The sequence below is a fragment of the Taeniopygia guttata genome, chromosome 1 (assembly GCF_048771995.1).
Source record: "Taeniopygia guttata chromosome 1, bTaeGut7.mat, whole genome shotgun sequence".
In the NCBI taxonomy this organism is placed as follows: domain Eukaryota; kingdom Metazoa; phylum Chordata; class Aves; order Passeriformes; family Estrildidae; genus Taeniopygia; species Taeniopygia guttata.
This window is the reverse complement of record NC_133024.1, coordinates 103,323,102-103,338,557: the sequence shown is the minus strand read 5'-3', so window position 1 is coordinate 103,338,557 and position 15,456 is coordinate 103,323,102. Positions and strand designations below refer to the sequence as shown.

Sequence of the window (15,456 nt, the reverse complement as noted above, 5' to 3'; positions counted from 1 at the left end):
AAGAACACAGATCAGATTTCATCACATCATTTTTGAAGCTACTTTTTTAAATACTACATATTTTAAATTCTTAAACATTTCATACAAAAAAGAACAATAACAGTTAATAAAAATGAGGTTCTTGTTGTGTTATATTCCAGCTTCTTCAGAAAACAGTAGTCATATTTTCCATCACATTTTCTGGGTTTGCTACCTGGTTGGCCCAATTAAAGGGCAGTTTCTGTTCATCTGTAATCCAACAGATAAAGGGCTTTTTGCAACCATCAAGTTAAATTATATTAAATTTGTAATAAATTCATTCATCTTTCAGTATCCAAAATATTTTTGTTCCCTTTAATCCAGAAACCTAAAATTCTTGTGAGAAGAGTTGTTTCAGCAAGAAAGATAATAGGATACTACCATAATTCATATGTAAATGATGTCTATATGCCATAAAATTATTCTAATAAGCATGCAATGATGTGATTTGGAAAACAACTTCATCTGCAGTGATACTCTTTTTTGTTAGTGGCATTAAATGACAGTTTTTACAGGTTTTCATATTACCATGTTTCCAGGAAAAATATGTTTAAATAAAAATATTAGCGGAATTGAAATAATTTTTTCTCTCCTAATATTTGTATGTTTATTAAAATCTAAATATTTTCTACAGAAATCACACAGCCATGCCATCTGCTCACAGCTTCATTACTGTTTAGCACCCTTTCCTCACTTTGATGGACTTGGCAGCTTTCCAGCATTAACTTTCTCCATTTTAGCAAGACTGGAAAGCAATTGCAACGTAATATTTGAAGTAAGGATTAAGTCTTCATGAAAGGAACCTGTGATGAGCTACTTATTCTAAAAAAGATTTGTAGAATCATAGCTAAGATGAATGCATGAGTAGGAAAGCCACATCTGAATTTAAAGAATTCGTAAGATTTTCTAATTATTAAGCAGACAGACAAAAATGTTAAGCAATCTGAAAGGCTTTTAGGGAAACTTACAGAAACATGATTGAAGGATGAAAGACTTTGGTTACTGTCCAATGAATGGCAAATGGACAATGGAAATACTCTGACAGGATGGGACATGGACATGCACCAGGAAGCATGAAGCAGAGAAAGAAGCTGTCTAAGAGCAATGGAGGGCATGGGCAGGAAGTCTTTCAGAAATAAAAGTAAAGCATCTAAAAGGCTTTGCTTCTGTACCTCCATTCTCAACTTATGAATCATAGACAAATATTGTAGAAAACCTGGCAACTTAATTTGCCTTAATTATGAATATGTCTGGGAGGTGGTGGACTATCACTTCCTCTAGAAAGTGGCTTGATAGTCATGGGAAAAAGACAGGACTACGAAAGGAATGAGAAGCAGAGATGAGAAGTATAGAAAAAACTACAACTAAGATGGCAAATAGGAAAAGACCTGATATTTAAGGAACTGTGCATCTTGCATGGTGGTGGTTGGAGTAAAGTAAATTAGAAAAAGAGCCTGCTGTTGAGAGCAACAATAATGTTTAAGAGGGTTGAGGTAAGTGAGAATGAAGGGAAAAGGGAGAAAAGGCTCTTGACTTTGCTGGCACTGTGCCTACAGAAGTCTCTCTCTACATCCCTTGTCAGATGTAAATTCAAGTGGATTCTGGATTTCATAATACCATCCCCACATATGGGTATCTCTATGTTCTTTCTAGATTGTTCAATGCTGCCTCCATCTTTTATCTACTTTCAACATTTGAGCCTAGTCAGGAGATCCTGGTTCATCCATGAAAGCCTCCTGTGACTCTTGAAAGTCAACCAGCTTTCCTGGAGTCTGCTTTTATTTTGTTTTTTTTCCCTGGATTGTATTACATTAGATTCTTTAAAGCAGGTCCTTGAAAGTACTAAACTCTGCTTTTATAGAGACCAGAGATGTGATTGTGCTTTTAGCCTTCTCATCTGAGTACCCTGAACTTCACCATCTCATGTTCCCTGCAGTCAAGGCTGCTGCAGCCCCTCACATCCCTGATCAGTTTCTGATCAGTCCATCCTATCAGAGTGCCCTCTCCTTGTTGACTCCTTCATCATCTCTGTTAGGAAGTTGTTTTAATTACTGTGCCCAAACCTGTGTTGCCTCTCCAGCAGTTATTAGGGTGGTTTATGTTACCCATGAGGACCAGATCTGGAAAAAATAAGAATGATCCCACTTGCCTGAAGAAGGCTTCATCTACTATTACATCCAGATCATATGTAATAGTAGCAGATATCCACGACAAAATCACCAATATTTGTCAGCCTGCTCTTGGCCCAGTTCATGACTGGCTCATTGTCAGTGTCTAGGTAGAGCTTTATGCATTTCTGCAGCTCACATAAAAGGCAGCTCACTCTCCCTACCTTATCAGCCACACTTTCCAGAGTCTCTATCTGTCCATCACAGTGCTGCAGCTGTGTGAGCTGTCCCTGCCCATATCATCTGAGTGAGGCAGCAGTCCTGTAACTTCACACAGACCTCTAGTGCATCCTGTTGCTCAGGTGTTTCAGAGAACTACCCAGAAAAGTTATGAGAGCTTTGCCCATGACCATGTCCTGTAGGCTTCTCTTATTTACACGCCTACACTCAAGGTGGACTCCTTCAGCCCAGTATTGCTGATCACAAGGAGTCCCCTGTTCACATCAAACTTTTTTTGCCGGCCCAGTCCACTTTTCCTGCTCCTTCCCAAATGGTGGAAGCACAACAGGGGATAATAGTTGCAATTATTTGGAGTTTGCCCTGGCAAGAACACAAAAGGCAACTGAACCTGAAAGGCCACAGGATGTATTGAGGTAAGAAAAACAGTGCTAACTGTAAGAGAAACATCATGGGAGCAAACTGCAAGTAGAAGTTCATGGATCACTTGGAGCAAACTAATAGAATATGGTTTTCCACCTCAGGGAACCTCGGAATGGAGCTGCTGGAAAAACAGTGGGGCTGGCAGCAGACTGGAGAAACTCTTGCTTACAGCTGCCTTCCAGCAGCCATAGTGCCACCAGGGACAGAGTTAAGAGATGTGATTCATCTTCTCCTTGTAATTGGAGCTGACAGAAGTTGCATGTTTTTCTGACAGCATTGGCAGAGCTCTTGCTTGTTCTCCACCAGGCTCCCTGGGCATCAGTGGGAGCCTGCAGTGCAGAGCCCGGTGGGCTCAGTGCCAGGCCAGGCGGGTACCAGGCACAGGCAGGGCACCTGCACCCCTGCCTGGAGCACTGCATCACACACACACAGAGGTAACCACACCAGCACAGCAGGGATGGAGGGTAACAAGGTTATGTGCATGCTATAAATTCCCCCACCACCAAAACTTGTTTGTTAAGTGAAGCAGTTTTTCTAAATAGTTCCAGAGCCCCTTTAAAGGAGGTCTGGCATCATTTTGTGCGGTTAAAATAATGTTGCAGCATTTTATCAGTAATTTTGCCACTGGTTTTGTTTACAAGCTGGAAATGCAGTCAAAAAGGTGTCTGTTTCATTGTTTAAGAAAGGGGTTTAAGCTAATTATCTTGCCCTGCTAGTTAGACTAAATAACAGTGCCATCTGCTGAAAGGTAGTAGTGACTTGCAGGAAAAGTTTGCAGTCATTGTCCTTTACTAAGTAGAAGTATAAAGAGAGAGCAAGCAAAATGCTGCTAAGAGGAAAGAGAGAATAAAAGCAGTGTGAGGAGGCAAAGATGTAGATGTACAGGAAGGATCTTCATTAAAAGGATGATAAAAAAGAGACAAAAAACATCTAAAAGCAAAAGGAAAAAGAAGTTGGCTGAGAGCAAAAAAGGTGTCTCTTTTTAACAGTATTTTTTGAAGTTGAATAAACCATGATACATTAAATTCTTTATAGTGACCTCTCTTTTCAAATACCTATACTGCTCATTACCCCAATGGCACTTCTCTGCTGATGTCAATAATCTTCAGCTTCAATCTTGCAAAAAACTTCCATGTTAAAGTCCTTTAATCAAATTAAAACAACACCACCAAATAATTAAGATATGGTTGTGGCCTGTATAAAAAAATATATTGTTATATATTCCAAGCAGTTTCTTGGCTTCTGACACAAGATATTTTTATTGCTATTAGATTCTGGAAAGGATAACTAATGAAAACAATATCCTGACATGGGAGAGACACTATTGGGTGAAAGAAGCAGCAAAAAGATGATGCATATATTGCTAAAAACTCTGCCTGTTACATTAGCCTTCTTTTCTGAAATATTTATAGGAAACTGATAAGTGATACCCTTTCCATTTTTCAGTGGGAGATGGGCATGTGAAAGGAACCTAGTCATACATTTCCTTGGCTTTTGGTCATATTATCCAGGTGTGCATTAGGGGTTTCCCCAAGAATTTTGTCATGCCACATGGTTGTTTTAAGAGATTAGCCATCCTTTGAATCCCAAGAAGTAAGTTGTAACATTTTAATTTTTTAAAAGAAAGAGGAACTTTGATTAAGACATCAAAGTGGAAAGTTATGACTTTATCATTAGCTTGATGATAACACTTCCTAAACAGCACATACTATTTTAACAAGAGTGAATAAATGTATCATGTAGAAGTTGAAGTGAGGGTTTTTTTTTATTTTCTATTGCACTTTCAGCATACCATAGAAATGTAAACTAACAAATTTTCATTATCCTAGATAATATCTTGTGGTGGTTTAGTTTTCGCCTAAGAGAATGGTCCTTTTTTTTTACTCTATTTAAAGAAACTGAATAATTGGCATTAACACATCAAGCATTATACCCGAGAGCAAAATTTTAGTGAAAAGATGGTATACATCATGTTTATAATAGTGCAAACTCTTTTAGTTTATCTCTATAATTTAAATATTGGACATTTTTTAAAGCTTTAAAAAATTCACCACTGCGATTCTGAAAGTCCCAGTATGCCCCTCTTTGATTTTGGGGTTAGTGCCCTATTCACTTTGCATTTAAAACTACAAAATCTGAGAATTTTTAAGGATGAAAAAAATTAATTAATATAAGCAGTTTCCCAACCCTTTTATTTGTTTAAATCTTGTTTTCTTTTTTAAGTCCCTTTATAATTTCCAGAAGAATTGAGCTTAGGAAATCAAGGTTTACTGAGCAGTTAGCATAATAACAGTTTGGAGTTAAATGTGTCCAGAGCAATAAATTAGATCTGTGAGAAGTTCCAAAACTGAAAAGACTCCCCACCTTTGGTATTATTTTCATGGCAATAACATTATTTGTATCCACAACAACCTGAAGATAAATGCAAGTGTTTGGCAGGAAGCAATACTATTTTTGTTACCCTTGTTGTATTACTTCAGACTGTGTTCCCAGACTGTGGCATGTACTTTAGACAGTGTTCCCAGAAGCTTGTCTGATAAAGCTGGAAGAAGGTGAACTCTAGTCAATAAAACACATCATCTCTTCCTAACAAACTTGGCCACTTCTCATCATGAAAACTCAAGCCATCATATGAGCTAGCAGCAGTCTTTTCAAAGAAAAGAGCTGCTTGAAACATGATACTGAAGGAAATGCTTAGTCTCCCTCCCTTTCTTTCCCCTACCATATTCAGAAATATTTTTCCTGTAGTGTGTTTGCACTTAACACTTGAACTCTTTTAGTTACTCAGTTAACTGAGAATTTGCTTGAAGTTTCAGCAAGACGTGCACTTCCCTGCCTCCTGCAGTTCAAAACTCCATCTTTAACTATTGAAGATAACCTGCAGGCTCTGCAGGAAAAATCATTTAGCTGCACTGAAATGACAAACTCTTCCACCAAAAGAAAAAAAAAAATGCCTGCAAAGTTTTGAGCATCCCTACATGTCAAGCTTCACTGTTACTTCAGCTCTTTGGTTCTCAACACTCTTAACCAACAGTAACCAATTTTGTAATTGCATGCACTTCAGAAGTGAATATTTCTCTCAGTTGCATATCAATAGGGAAGGTAATATTTTCTGAGAGCTGCTTCCAAGTTGAATGCAGGGATATTGCAGAGGTTAATGGCTGATATTAAACTCCTGTTGTTATCAGCGGTTTGACTCCACAGTTCATTACTACTGTCTTAGTCTGTTACTGCTGCTTTTTTCCTTTCTTGTGTATTTACAAGTTAGAGACAAAGCCCTGCAAAGCATGGTAAGAATTTCAGTATACTGAGTAAAGGATTTAGACAGTACTACTTGTGGGGAACTAAATAGAACTCCCTTTATCCAAACAGCAATTTTTCCTGTGTGTTGATTTTCATCCTTGTTCTGAATCAATAAACACGTATTTTTTTTTCCTTGGCCTAGAAGGGGGAAATTTTTAGGAGAATCAGACTGGGACACAAAGATCAATAATGCCCCCATCCCCCCTCCCCCGTGCCCATTTCATTGACTGATTAAACCCATTTAGAAAAAACAAATTGAATCAACATTAATTGTTTGAGTTTTTTTCTTCCCAAACCCAAACTTAGATGAAGTTCCTTTTCTCTGAGCTGAAGTAAAATATTGCATTTCAGAGAAGATGTGAAAAGTGAAGAAAGTGAAGGGCTGATTTCACAAAACTGACACAAGCAGCGGTGTTTCTGGTCAAGTAACAGGGAGGGTGGGCATCCAGTCACCATGGAAGAGGGACCATTACAAATTTTTAGTCTCCCTCAGTTAATTTGAACCTACAACTCCTGATTTCTAGGGACTCACCGAGCTATAATCACTTAATTATAAGCTAATTCATTGTATTCTCTTGATGCTTTTCCACTTCTACAAAAAACTAAATATATTCTAGAACAGATGTTATACTCAGGTGACACATTTCCCAGAAAACCACTATCAACACTTACATATATTTTTAAAAAAGTAGAACAACTCATGAAGGATACACAAAAATACATAACTTCAAATTAATAACTGCTAAATTAATATTCCCTTAGGCTTTTCATCCCTCATGCTCAAGCAAAATAAGAACCCAAGCACCTAAAACATAAAAATGCTACTCTGTCCTAACTGTAAAACTCAGGAGATGACAGAGATTCAATCCCTCTACTACTGAATATTCATTCAGAAGAGGAAATTAACATTAACAGAGACTGAGAGAAGCCTATGTGGACTACTGCAATTACAGTGGTTTGAGACCTATTCAGAACCTTGAAATACAAACTGAAAATCCATGAAGCAGAGAGAGAATTCACAGAAACATGGAGTATTAAAGGTTTGGAATAGAGCTTAAAGATCATCTAGTCCCAATTCACCCTGCCATGGGCAGGAACAAATTGAATTTGGATCTCCCAAGTCATGAATGTTTTCACTTAGTAAAATGGAGGCACTCCTACAGGTGTTACTTCTTGCATGCTATTGTGTGACTACAGCAACTCAATGTGTATATACTTTTCCAGTTTAAATTCTGTGTTCACCTCAGGAAACAGATAACTTCCAAACAGAAAAAAAAAAAAATAAATGGGTCTTGCAAACTTCAGTAAGTTAAATAATTTGAAAGCTGCAAGGTTATTATGTGATCAAAATCATAGAATCAGAGAATGTTCAGGTTGTAAAAGACCTCTAAGATCATCAAGTCCAACTTTTAACCCAGCACTGCCAAGTCCACCATTAAATCATGTCCTTAAATGCCACATAAATAAACATCTTTTAAATACCTCCAATGATGGTGATTTCATCATTCCCTGGGGAGCATTTTCCAGAACCTGGTAACCCTTTTGGTGAAGAATTTTTTTTCCAATATCCAATCTAAACCTCCCTTGGTGCAACTTGAGATTGTTTCCTCTTTTCCCTTTTAAATAACCCATATTCTCACCACTTTGGCTTGGAAATCATAATTTATTTACTCTAGATTTGTGATCATGTGCAGACTTCTGCACTGCTTTTAAGGTAGTTCTGTAGCTGAGGTTCATAACACATATGTGAGCTGGCAAGAGTTCACATCATGGGAATTGCATTGTTTTCCACATGTGCAGAGCCTGACAGCATCTACACACAGCCTGCACCAGCCATGCACAGCAGTTTAGGGTTTCCAAGAAAAAGACAGCTGTAAAATAGCAGAAAGGTTGTGCAGGGAGGTAGAGATAAAATTAATATACTTTGATCATAAAGAACAATGAGTCTCACTGTATCTCTCAAAACCAGCCTTTGTCATTATTTCATCTCTAGAGCTCATACTGTGATATGGCTTCACCACTGGTTCCAAGGGAAAAGGTTCATGTGTGGACTTACAAACTGCATTTCTTCACCACCTTGATCCACCCTGCTATTCCTTCACCTGGAGTTGAGCCAGGCTTCTCCTCTCTTATTTCTGAGTCATGCCAGCTCTGCTAACCTACGCTTGGATTACTTCCCACCACCTTCACAGGCCAGGAGCAATTCAGCACTTGTCCACCTGGCAATGTACCAAAATAGCTGTTCCTGGCAGGCAGACAAGTCATGCTGGTTCAGCACTTCCATTTGCTCATTTGCCACTGCTTTTTCATCAGGAGAACAAGATTGCTTTTTTGTCCTGTCCACAAGCCATGACCTCTGTGTGTCTGTGTTTATCACAGCAGGACATTTCTTCAAAGAACCAGTTTCCATAGAATTATCAACTATCTAACAATGAATATGCAGATTTATTAGTGATGTAGAACATGTCTTTCCACCCCTCTACAGTATGAAATAAATATTCCCTGTCTTAATCTGTCTCCATTAAACACAGTCCTGATGAAGACTGAGCCTAACCTATCAAATATGATGACATTCTGGAACAGTACAGAGAAGCTGAAAAGATATTTCCATCTATAAAACATAAGCATTGAAAGAAATGTATGTCAAATTCCAATTAGTTTTGTAAAATATGTTATGGGCTATAATTATTTGTATTTTTTAAGTATTAGTAATAAGAAGACTGGAGCAGGTAGGCTGTTTCCTTTAAAAATAGAGATTGATGCAGGCATATTTGAACAGACCAAGTTCCAGAGCTTTATAAGCTAACATCTCTTTTCTCAGAAGACAAGTAGACATCATAAGTTCATCAATATCAGCCTGTACCTAAGGGCTTGATTACCCAACTGGTGCGTAGCTTGCATGGCAGTCTGCACTCTGAGCTCTGTTGCTAGGTAAGGTTTTGATTTCTTCAGCTGGGAATAAGAGGAGGAGGATGTTGCCTGTTGACTCTATTTTGATGGAGTGTTAACAATACATAAGGGAGCAGAGTCAAGCTCCATCTGCTGCCTTCAACAACATGAATTACAAAGAGTTATTACTATCCAGTGTCATTAATTAATGTGTTTAATCAATTGACCTTATTTGACAGGAGTCACATGCACAGATATACCCATACATATGCACAAACATGAAGATAGGGACGTGATAATAATTGCATTTCAAAATCCATTTTTCAAAGTGCAGAAAACTACCATTTTTATTGGAAAAACATAAAATCGTTACAATAATTTTTTCATCAATTATTTTCTAAGACCTTCTGCAAAGGGATAGAAAAAAAACCAGTTCCAAATTATAGTTTAACAATGAGTAATAAAATTCAATTGACTAAGTACTGTGCAGGTTCATTTTTAAAAAAATCCAAACCAACAAACAAACAGAAAAAACAGTTGAGAGTATTTATTTTCCTCTTCCAGAGCAGAAAGGGAAGAAAAATCCCTTTGTAAAATCAATAAAAATTAACTGGAATCATAACTACATAATTCAAGGAGAAGTGTAAATCTCACACATTTGGAAGTGCACCTAAAACAAACAGTAGGCTCTGCTGTATAGAATAAGGCAACAGAATATGTTGATGACTACAAAATGAGAAGTGCATGAGTACATAATGCTACACAGTTTTTAAGCACTGACTTCCAGTGTGCAGGTTTGCAAACAAAGATAAAATACACTGCCTACTGGTGTTATATTAACTTAGTCATTCTGGGCACTGCCAAACTGGGGGACTGAGATCTGAATAGTCTGTCAAGGGAACAATTTAATAAATAATTTAATTTTTTACTTGTTTAGGTAAAATTAATTTACATCTTTTTAAATTTTCTCCCTTACAAAAGTACCAGCAACTCCAAAAGCCAAGAAAAGGCAAAAGGAAGTAAAGTTGAGGTCTCACAGACTCATTAACTTTCCTTGGTAACCATTTCCTACTTACCTTCACACAAAGGACTCAGAAGATTACTGATCATAGCTGCATTATAGTTTTGTAGCTGATACTATGGCATTGCAAGCCACTGTTTTTTTAATTAAACAATAGCAAAAAATCTGCTCATGCAGTCCAAAAATAAAGCTTTTTCACCTGGGAGGATGTCTGTACTATTTTTCTAAGGAAGCATGTATTAAATGGCACAAGGAAGCCCTATTTACTAATATTTGAAGTATACAAGAATTTTTACTGCTAAAAATTCCAAAGATAAATGTGATTTTCTCCACGGTGTTTTTTGTGTCTCTGAATTATATTGAAGACAAATGTCTTCAGGAGTTTGGAGTTTGTTTTTTCTTTTGTGAGGCAGCAGTGTTTAGTTACCAGATATAAGGTAATTACCTTCAGGAGGAACACATTGGGACAAAACCAGAATCACCTGTTTTATGAAAGTGCATAGCTGATGCACTTCTGCCATCTGCAAAAGAAAGTACCACTTATTTCTTAGTCAGGTCTCTGCTTGTTACACGTACTTTTCCATACTCTACTCACTTCTCTTTCATTACTTCCCTCTGTTTCCTTGATTCTCTCACTCACACATAATTTATCTATATATACACAATTAAAAAAAAAGTCTGTCGGTGGAAATGGACTTGAGGCTTCCACCTCATGCCAAGTTAAATTCTTACTCATTTTACTGCTTCAACATAATTTATCAAAATATACACCCCCAATTAATTCTCTTTATGAGACTAATAGTGGGGTTTTATCAGATGTCAGATGGTATTGGGCTGTTTAAATCAGTTGGAAAAACTGCTGCATTTTGGAAACTGGTGTTGTTTGCCATTGAAGCGACAAGTAAAATACAGTGTAACAAAAAATTCAGAATATTCCTTCTCTTGTCCCCAGGGGAACATTTGAATTCTGATTTCAGAAAACATCAATTCAGACCTCCTAGACAGTCAATAAACCCTGAAGGATAGCAGTGAATCCAGAAGTGTTACTCTATTTTATAATTGAGAAAATTTACCTTTTCGTATTAGTATGCTTCCCTTCCCTTCCCTTCCCTTCCCTTCCCTTCCCTTCCCTTCCCTTCCCTTCCCTTCCCTTCCCTTCCCTTCCCTTCCCTTCCCTTCCCTTCCCTTCCCTTCCCTTCCCTTCCCTTCCCTTCCCTTCCCTTCCCTTCCCTTCCCTTCCCTTCCCTTCCCTTCCCTTCCCTTCCCTTCCCTTCCCTTCCCTTCCCTTCCCTTCCCTTCCCTTCCCTTCCCTTCCCTCTTACAAATGTATACAGCATTTTAAATATACCTTGAAAGAAATTTCTGGATTTAGGAATTCTTCAAATATATTTTTTTTTCCTATGAAGAAAGCGTTCCAAGACTTGCAAAGCTGCCATCAAAAATATCTGGTAAAAAAGAATGATGGTGAATGAACATCAAGTTCAATTATTCTGAATATATTTTTCAGACTTGAACATGTATTGATCTAGAATGGCTTAGACAATAACAATTTAGATTATATAGAAGAGAGAGGGGGGACTTGCAATTCACAATTATTACATTTTCCTTAATAAATATACTTATTATTATGACAAAATGGTACCATTCTTCAACTTTATAATTGCCTCAATGTTATTTTCCACAAATGTCCTACCAAACACGGAAAATGTGAGATATTTAAAGGTTTTCATTCCATCCTTTGAATATTTTGCAGGATAATTAAGTTGTTTTATATCGAGATAATTCAAACATCATATACACATGGAAACAGGGCAACATTTATTGAATTAGACCTATGGTCACACACTGTGTACCATGGCTGAGAAGTGAGCAAAGGAATGTCACAGTTGGAATGAAAGTTGGAATGTCACAATCAGGTCACCTGAGTGTGACTCTAGTAGGAAAAGTGAAAGCATTACACAGTCCCAAGCTAAACTATACGAGCAACATATACATTTATCTGCCTTTTTAACTTTTGTCCTGAATATTTTACAAAGAACAGGGATAAACATAGAAGAGCAAAATATCTGATTTCTTACTAGTTCGTTCAGATTTGTTCACCTCAGTTTTTTGTTAATCTCTGCTTTTTTATGTAATGTGATTTCCTCACGCAGCAATGATTTCGTATTGGCTGTTTTGCTCTTGGTAGAAGAGCCTGCTCAGGCTGTTACACAGAACTATCACAAACTTGAGCTGGCTCCAAGACCTTCAAGGGAGTGCAGTGATGTGGTGATTTCATCCCAATACCCCGAGCAAATTAAGGAAAACTCTGAAATGGGTTGGAGTATGCATCTGCCAAAAAAGGCAGTCAGTTGGCAATCAGCTCTTAAGGCTCATCTTTCCAACATATGTGTAGTTCTACAAATAAATAATTTATGCAGGTTAGGAATTTTGGGCATTGAAATCTTGGAATTTTGGAATTTTGGAATTTTGCCCTGTCCTTTCTACATGGAAAAAACTTTAGTATTTATCTCTGACTTTCTGAGACTAGGAAAACCCAAGAGCAACATATTCCCTGTTCTAAAACAATTTCAAACAAGTTGGGCTTCCAAAATATTTTGTTTCTTGTTCCATTAAGCATTCCCTTTATAAATTCAGAATGGATCAGGGACAGCACAGTTAAATAAATAAATAATTGTTAAAATATGTTGAAAGACACTGTCTCCTGCATATCAAAAATTAGTTTTGATACTATAGATAAAGGAACTACTATAAGTCTGCACAAAAGTAGGTATAAGAATCCTGAAGGTGGATTTCAGGGACAAACTCTAAAGTTATTACAATAAGCACAAGTATAAAAATTTTAATAAATAATTTTTTTTTTGTGGGAGCAGGCACTGATTCAGCGTTCTTGATGGACAATGACAGACACATACACAGTGGACAGAATGTATGCTACTGTTTCAAAGCTGAAAATATTTAAGAGTAATTTTGACTATTTGCATCAGTATTTTGAACAATGCAATGAAGGAGAACCAATTTGATTTAGATTAGGCCTTAACTTAGATCTAGCTTGTCAGAATATGACATCCAGAATAATGAAATGAAAACTCAATAAAATAAGAATTTAAAAAGTCCAAACCCAATGCAAAACAGCAGCTCTAGGGAATGATTAGGAATCAATGAGGTGCAAAATACTTTCTATCTTAATTATTTCAGCTTGGCAAAGAAAACAAAACCACTAATATAGATTTGGTATGGATTTGACATTTTTTCCTCTGTTCATAGGAGGTGTGATGCAAACTCACATCTGTAATTACACTCCCAGGTGCCTGGATTGCATGCTCACAGTATCATGGTAGCACTCCCTAAACAGATTTGAGCTAAAAAACAGCTTTTTCACAAAAACCCAAATACTGTTTTCACATTTCTTTCAAGTTCCTTCATGATGAAATAATCTGCTTTTACTTTTCCACCGGCTATCTACATGTACAATTAATATCTATGAGGAAATTGCTTTGTCTGTGACCTAAGAGGGCATCTTTACTAAGGTCATTGAATTGCTCCTTCCTTAAACCAGCATTCCACTATGTCAGGGGGTCCCTCCAGCAGTTTGAAAAGCAAATTCTGCATTCTGGGTGAATTCAGAAGTAAGGAAAAATGGGAAAAAATGAGTGCTGTGGCTTTTGGCAAAAAAATTTTGTGGCTCAGTTTGTCGAGTGAATGTTTTTTAAGGATAAAAATGACAGCAACACTCCCAAATTCAGAATACATTTTTAAAACACTTATTGAGCAATTTCTGTTAAATATGTGATTGGATAAATCAAATTTTTATTAAATCAATAATTCCCCCATCCTCTTTGACTATACTGGCATTTGTGTTGACTCAAATTTATATGAGCTTTGATTAACATTTGCTTAAATAAATGCATTTTCTGGTTTTACTCTTGTCAAAAGCACTAGAGAAATGTAATGCACAACAAATACTCTTTCTGTTCAGATTTCACCTGAGCTAAGCTGTCACTCCATTCTGGGGATTTTAATTGTACAACTCTGAATGTAGCAGTGGGGGAAAGATAGTCGAGTGAATGTTTACAGTCATCCTGCAGAGAGTAATACTTTTAGTAAGTGAAATTTAGAACTGGGCTATAATTTACAGCTGTTCACATGTTACTTGATATGGAAACAATATGGAAAGCAGTAACATATCTCAGAATATGTCATACAGACTACATTTGAAATTAAGTTTATAGATACCATGCATCATATGTGGATTTAATACGGTTTCTGTCTAAGCACAGAAGACTTTTAGACCTGCTATAATCCATTTCACAGTTTTTAGAGGAAATCAATGCTTATCAATAGGTTGCCAAAGTAATACTGTAATACTATAAATGAAATTATAAAAAGGACATTTTTGATTCTTGAATGCTGAGGTTTTTTTATTATGGACGTCATGTCTTTAGAGTTAAAAAGATTGCTTAGGCTGCAGAGATTTGAAAGAGGCTTAAGAGTTAACTAATCATAAATCAGAGTTGAGTCCACATTGATTTCCTTGTGTTTGGTGGCAGAAGCATTCCACTACAGATGATAATACAAACTCACAGAAACACAGCAGTACTTAGACTGAGGAATTCCCATAAATTTATTTCCATAAACTGAGACTCTAGTCTGCTTCTGCTCTGTTCTTACTGTATCTATTTGTCTATTTATAAACTTTTAAACTTATGGTACTTTTGAAGAAATGTATTTCTGAACAAGTGCACTCCCAGCTTCCATGTCCCTTTCTCCAGTTTTTATTGTATCCATCCATTTGACTATTAATTTTCAAAACCAGCTTTATGATTACATATGCTCAGCAGATGCAATTGGTGATTTTGTTGTTAGCACAGCATTACTTACTGGAGCCAAGGCCGCTCCATCATCTCCTTCCACCTAGGATTTCTTCTTCTATCATCTCAGGTCCCAGGCTGTCTTTCTTCTCTTTCAGATCAAGGAGGATTAATGGTTCATAAAGCTTTCTTTATCCAAGAAGGGGTTAAAAGTCTCAGGCTGCCAGGATGACTGGAATCTCGGCTGCCCAGAACTCCCAGGGCTGGGCACTTTCCCCCCTCCCTTCTCCTTCTCCTCTGCGGGGGTATTGCTGGCGCATGATACCAAATTTCCAGGTGGCACAGGCTCTCTGTTTCTCTCTCTCCCCCTCTGGGGGGGGAACGAAGACATCTCAGTTTTTCTCCACCCTTCTCTCTGCAGGAGCTGGCTCGGTTCCAGTCCCTTCACCCCCTGGCCTATCTCTCCCGGGCTGCATGGCTCCCCTCCCACACCCAGCCTGTGGCTGGGCTGGGGAGTCTGCTCTCTTCACTGACTGGAACAAAAAGAGAGAGCTCCCCTGGCAGTTCTCAGCCTTTAACCCCCTGTGTTCTCAGAGGCATGTCCAATGTCTTCAGTGGTCACACCAGGTGTCAATATTCAAATCTG

The 15,456-nt window shown here is 37.5% G+C and overlaps 1 long non-coding RNA gene across 1 annotated transcript in view; it reads right to left on the bottom strand.

The window, feature by feature from the left end:
* The window catches only part of LOC140680344 (uncharacterized), a 33,706-nt gene extending 18,637 nt beyond the window's left edge, over positions 1 to 15,069 (bottom strand). The window contains exons 1-2 of the long non-coding RNA XR_012051514.1: positions 14,881 to 15,069; positions 11,348 to 11,444 (exon numbers count right to left, since the gene is read on the bottom strand). This is a non-coding gene — a long non-coding RNA (uncharacterized lncRNA). The remainder of the gene's footprint in view (positions 1 to 11,347; positions 11,445 to 14,880) is intronic.
* Between the last annotated feature and the right edge of the window lie 387 nt (positions 15,070 to 15,456).